The following is a 5,940-nucleotide window of genomic DNA, read 5'->3' on the forward strand; positions in this document are numbered from 1 at the left end:
GAAATTTCTCTCGTTGGGTACTTCTGAATATTGAAATTTCTCTCGTTGGGTACTTCTGATTCATCGGTGGTCTAGATAGAAAATCCACTTTTGACCTTTTTTCCCTAAAATTGAAGCATTAAGCAACAGCCCCTCTCTGCCCAAAGATCACAGCAAATGGGTTTGAGTATGCGCTAATTAGAATTGTTGAGATGTGGCAGAGATTTTTCCTGACCCCAGGTAATAGGTTTTTTCGAACCTTCTTGGAGTTCAGTATTAAGGCCAATATTTTGAATAATATACCTACTTATTTCGCATTTCAGCTGATAAAGCGTGGTGTACACGTGAGCTTTGGTCAGAATAAAATATCGGTATCGTGCTTTGATGCGTCATTCACATTCAGTGTGAACGTACACGTGCATCGCGTTTCATGCCAATCCCCACACGTTCAGCACGCCGTGTAGCGCCCGACCGTTATCCTGGAATATAAGACTTAATAGACTTATATTTCAACGCACGTCATTTTGTATCGCTCTATTATTGTAGTAAGTTGCGAAGATCAAACTAGTATCAACAAGCTCCAGAGAGGTTAATTTGACACCAGACTAGTCTTAGGCAGAGCTGTGTTGAGTAAGACATGAATAATTTTAACCATTTCTTCCATCGCAAAAAAAGGTCTCTGCAAAGTGACAATAGAGAAATCTCTAAGGAAAAGATACAAAACAAGCACGCACTCAAGAGACGTCACTCGCTTTCAATGTCCGACCTTTCAAGACTTCCCGATAAAGAAAACGTTTTCAGGCAAGAGACGAAGAGACCTGTTCTACGCAAGTTGTGGGACCATTTTAAAAATGGCTACTCTTCCTTTGAGTCTGTCCAAAATCGCCTCAACGCCCGACGTACAAAAATGGGTTTAGTTGGCAATGAGGAAAATCACCCTGAGATAATGCGACTTGAGTCAGGTGATTCAGAGTGGAAGAGCCTACCAGAGGAGAGCAAACGGCTTGAAGAAGACAAGAATGACCCAGATCAGGCATGGAGAGAATGGGGGCCTTTTTTGTCAGAGAGGCAATGGGGAACGGTCCGAGAGGATTACTCAAAGGATGGGGCCTGGTTGGTATTGTTTACGTTTCTTTTTTTTTGTTTTTTTGTTCTTTTTGTCTCAGTTTATAGTAATCCCATAGCCAAATTGAGTCATCCTCCTTGCAAGACAAATATTCCTAAATGATTCTTCTTTTTACCAGAGTTGCTGTCTGCTTTTATAGACTGGATATCGGGCGAAAAAACAAAGCTGATGCAATTGTTTTGTGACATACATGAATTTATACATTTTTTTTTATTTGGTGTCTTATACATTGTACATTGACATCCACCCAAATACACTTAATATTTTCAACAGTCATGCAACTTTAAGTTCCTTATTTCAAAGCAATCAAAAATGTTCTTTGCAATTATTTTCTGTAGCTGTCATTTTTAGTTTAAGGGTCGAAAAGTGTCAAAAATTTAATTTATGTCGGCATTTTCACTATGAGAATTTAAAACTGATTTTATAAGCATTCAAAAATGAGCTTCCTTTTTCATGATCAAAAAAGGACAAGGAGCTATAAAGTGTTTCTCATCTTCCGTTTCCTTTTTGCATAGTGTAAAGAGCAGATTCGTTCTTCGGGTTTCCTACGTGGTCTTGCATAACGCCCTGTTTTTTTTTGCGACATGTGGTGTTCTGTCACAGATGGACCCTTGACCCCGGACTGCAAAATCCATTTTCAAATACTAATATGATAACAATTGAGATGGAGAGATGAAAGCATATTACAATATGAAAAAGAATTTTATAAACCAAGCAAAGAGCCAAGAAATTATAATGTTCAGTTCTGTCTTAGGTTTCGAATACGCATTTCCTTCAATTTTTGAAAATTTCAAGTTCCAGGGCCCCGAAAAGCCATCTGTGAAATTGCCAACCGCTTGTTTTGGAAAGCCGGTCTTTTAACACGTTTACAAGGTAACAAAAAGAAAAATAACTGTGAAGTTTGACGAATTAAATACTCTCCGTGAACTGTGACACCCGAAAATGGCCCGTAAAGTTTCGGGACTTTCGAGAAACCGCCCCCAGGAGCGAGTTCTATTCAGGAAAAAGCAATTAATATACAAAGCCCCATCCAAATCTTATCACCGAAAAAAAAAACACCTTTGAAAAATCCTTGAATTCTCTCATTTCGTAACTACAGAGATAACTCCTCCGTTACATTGATGTAGAAAGAAATAACTTTTTTTCGACCCATTTTGTTGCACCGAAATGACATTTATTTTCGTTGGCGTATTTTATGAAATCGAGCTGAATCATCTATAACGGAAAATAATATAATCCTCTCATGTTTCTAAAGGGCAGCGGAACCATTTTGAAACAAAATTCGTTCGATATCATTCTAGACTTTTTCTCTCTGCTTTTGGAGGGTTCTTTCGATGTATTTATTTATACTCTATGATCTCTTTCTAAAATTTATGCCAATTTGGTTTTAAGGTCACTCTTTGTTAATATCGGAGAAAAAAGTTATTCCTTCAAATGCTTTTCAGATCTTCTCAGCTATAAGTTATGTAACCTTCTCACAATCAAAAAATTCCAAGATCCCAAATCATATGCTAGTCCGACAGAAAAGTTAAAAGTTAAACGGCATCCGCGTCAGGTTAACTTTTTTGTCGCTTTTTCGTTTTAAGATTACTCTTCGTTACTATCGAAGAAAAGGGGTTACCTCTTGAAATGTCTTCTCAGCAGTAAAAAGTTATGTAACTTAGCCCACAATCAATCACATGATAGCCCGACAAGACAGAAAGACTCCGTTGATCAGTTCATCTGCCACAAAGATGACACTGAAATGTCCAAACTCAATAGGCTTCATTTGCTACCAATTTTCTTGTCACATTACAGAGGTGTTTAGACTTAAAAAACTGACGATTTTCGCGTACGTTTAACTCTGTATAGAATTCTCGTCTCTTTCATTTGACCATTTCGGTGGATTGCAAAGCGCTTTAGCAATGTTATGACTCCATTATTTGATTTTCAGCTGGGAGTATTTTCCTCATGACCAGGCAAGATCACGTGCTTATCGCTGGGGAGAGGATGGTTTGCTAGGAATCACGGACAGGGAATGTCGTCTGTGCTTTTGTTTGGCTTTGTGGAATGAAAATGACCCCATTCTGAAAGAAAGGCTCTTCGGACTCACTGGAACCGAGGGTAAGTCCTCCTAGCTATTACAAGACGCTATGACAAGGATTGAACAAGGTGTATTTCCAGTTTAAGTGATCGTTTATCTTATCTTTTTTTAATTTATGCACCCGTGACATTACTGGTCACGTAGGAAATTAATTGGCTACCTTAATAATTCATGGCGAGAGAACGCTTTCAAAATATTATAGATGTTCTCGGTGAACAAACGCCGACTTATAAGAGAGAGATGAGAGTGGCAGGTTTTAAGTCATCGGCTTTTGCTGTTGTTGACAGCTTCAGCGGCTTAATGAACTGAACATTGATCAATAATCCGCCAAATTTTACCATCCATCATCAACTTTTTTATTTCTTTGTTTACCAAATTGCACCACAAATATACAGCAATCTTTTGGGGGATTTTTTCCCAAGTCTCGCGAAGTTCTTAAATATTTTGTCTTTTAATATCACTGAATAACTAACCATCTCAACTCGGCAAACTTGTACCAAGTAACGTATTTTTTGTGATGCTTGAAGTATAGCAAAACAAAGGAAAATAAAATTTAACAACTTTTGTGTTTCTGTCGCGGTTTGATGTGGCTTAAAAACCACCCATAACTTTCTCAACCACTGAGAAGCACAATGAAAACCCTTCTTGCCGGACTCGCAAGCCGGGTTTCTTCCCGCGCTTCAAGGAAGTATTTTGTAATTCCTTCGAAAGCTTGATTGATCTATGGTTGTTTATCTCACTGTTTGCGCCTGCTGTGATTGGTCAGAGCACTCGCAATTTTTGACACTCTTCATCAAGTACTCTTTTTCTTTTTTACCCAAAATGCAACAGGTAACCATGGGGAGGATGTAAAGGAATGCTACTACTATCTGGATTCAACTCCGACTCATTCTTACATGAAAGGTTTATACAAATACCCACAGCGGGAATATCCTTACGTTAAACTGGTCACAGAGAATAAAGAAAGAACTAAACAAGACAGAGAATTTGAATTGACCGACACCGGTAAGACACAACGTATTTTTTCTTTTCCAAGAAGTTTATAAGGAGTATCGTCTCATACAAAAAAGCATCAGCAGAGGGCGAGCAAAAGAGGCTCTGCAGAAATCGTGCCAAGTCTTTTAAGTCACCGCAGCCCAAGTTTCTGGAGTAGTCACTCCGGTCAAACCGGTTTAGACAGCGCACACATCGTGTTTTTGACGAGGCGAAGTTCAAAATCGAGACTTCAGTACGAAAATCAATATGGCGAAGACAATATATCTTCAAACAACGGCTTGCGCACACTCAACAAAGAGTTTACACGATTTCTGCAGAGTCCTTTCTTTCTCGTCGAGTTAAGTAAGGCTCTTCTGGCAGGGTGACTTCGTATAAGCCTCAACTGAACAACACAGAATTCCCTACTTCGCTCAGACGGTGGGCTAGCGCTCGAATCGCCAACCGTTTCATCTTCTCGCGGTGGAAATATGGCATGTATCAACTCGTTTGATGAAAACAATTTTTTTGTGTTTTACTCAGTTTCCCACCAATACAGCACCTCAATTTCTCTAGAAACTAACCACTTCGGATCCTCAGACAAAAGTTCGTCCAACTGAGCCATCCCAGCTAATTTTACTGAATACTCGCTTAACGTTGCTAGAAGTTGACAACAACTTCATCCAAATTCTTGGACCTTTGTTTTTGTAGAATCTATTTAATGTGTTTACTGTTTACTTAGGAGTGTTTGAAGACGGACGCTATTGGAACGTTTTTGCTGAATACGCTAAGAACACAACCGATGAAATCCTTGTTAAAATTACCGTTGAAAACCGCGGACCTGAAGAAGCTCGGTTGCATGTGCTACCAACACTGTGGTTCCGAAACACATGGAGCTGGGGTTGTGATCACGTGAGCTGCTCATCCATGACTGATTCCAAGTCCAAAGTATGCAAGAGGAAGCCAATTATGGTGCAAACAGCTCCCAAACAAGTGGAATGCTCTCATGACAGTTTAGGAAAATACACATTTTCCGTAAGTGCGGATCCTGACGGCCTAATACCAGAGCTGATCTTCACAGAAAATGAAACTAACTCCAAGGTAATTTGAATCCACCTGTATTGTTACACCTCTTTTATTACATTATTTTATGAGGTCTCCAGAGTGAAAATAGTTGCCTGAGAGTAATAAAAATATAGGCTCGGTGCGCCTCTGTTTCGCCTTCGCCTTCGCCTTCACCTTCGCTTCGTTCACACAAGCTCAAGAAATTCCTGAGGCAAGCCCAAGGCGTGCGAAAGGGAAAATTTCTGCCTCTGGGGCTTGCAAACTTCAGCTTTGTTGATTTCTCATTTCCCTCCACAGAAACTCTTCAAATCATCAACGTCATCGCATTTCACTAAAGACGCCTTCCATCGATATATTATCGAGAACGAGATCGAGGCTGTCAATCCAAGTAAGGAAGGCACAAAGATGGCAGCGCGTTATGTTCTTACTGTCCCACCAGGGGGACAGCAAGTCATTCGATGTCATCTTACAGCTCACAAAGATCAAATGGTTCCGCCAACCTCTACCGCGGTGTTTGATGATATCGTGTCCCAGAGAAAGCACGAAGCCGACGAGTTTTACAATACCATTATACCAGGTAAGATTCACTGGCCACAGATCTCTAAAGGATGCATCATGAAGGCGTAAAAGCGGTAAGAAAAGGAGCAACGGAAAATTAAGAATACATCTGTTTTGCAGTTTTGCCATTGCAACTTTTGATATTGAGAGAAGATTA

At 39.7% G+C, this 5,940-nt stretch overlaps 1 pseudogene; it reads left to right on the forward strand.

Moving 5' to 3' along the window:
• Positions 1-408: 408 nt before the first annotated feature.
• Positions 409-5,940, forward strand: part of LOC138046751 (uncharacterized) — a 16,885-nt pseudogene continuing 11,353 nt past the window's right edge.

Source organism: Montipora capricornis, chromosome 4, assembly GCF_036669925.1.
Source record: "Montipora capricornis isolate CH-2021 chromosome 4, ASM3666992v2, whole genome shotgun sequence".
Lineage (NCBI taxonomy): Eukaryota > Metazoa > Cnidaria > Anthozoa > Scleractinia > Acroporidae > Montipora > Montipora capricornis.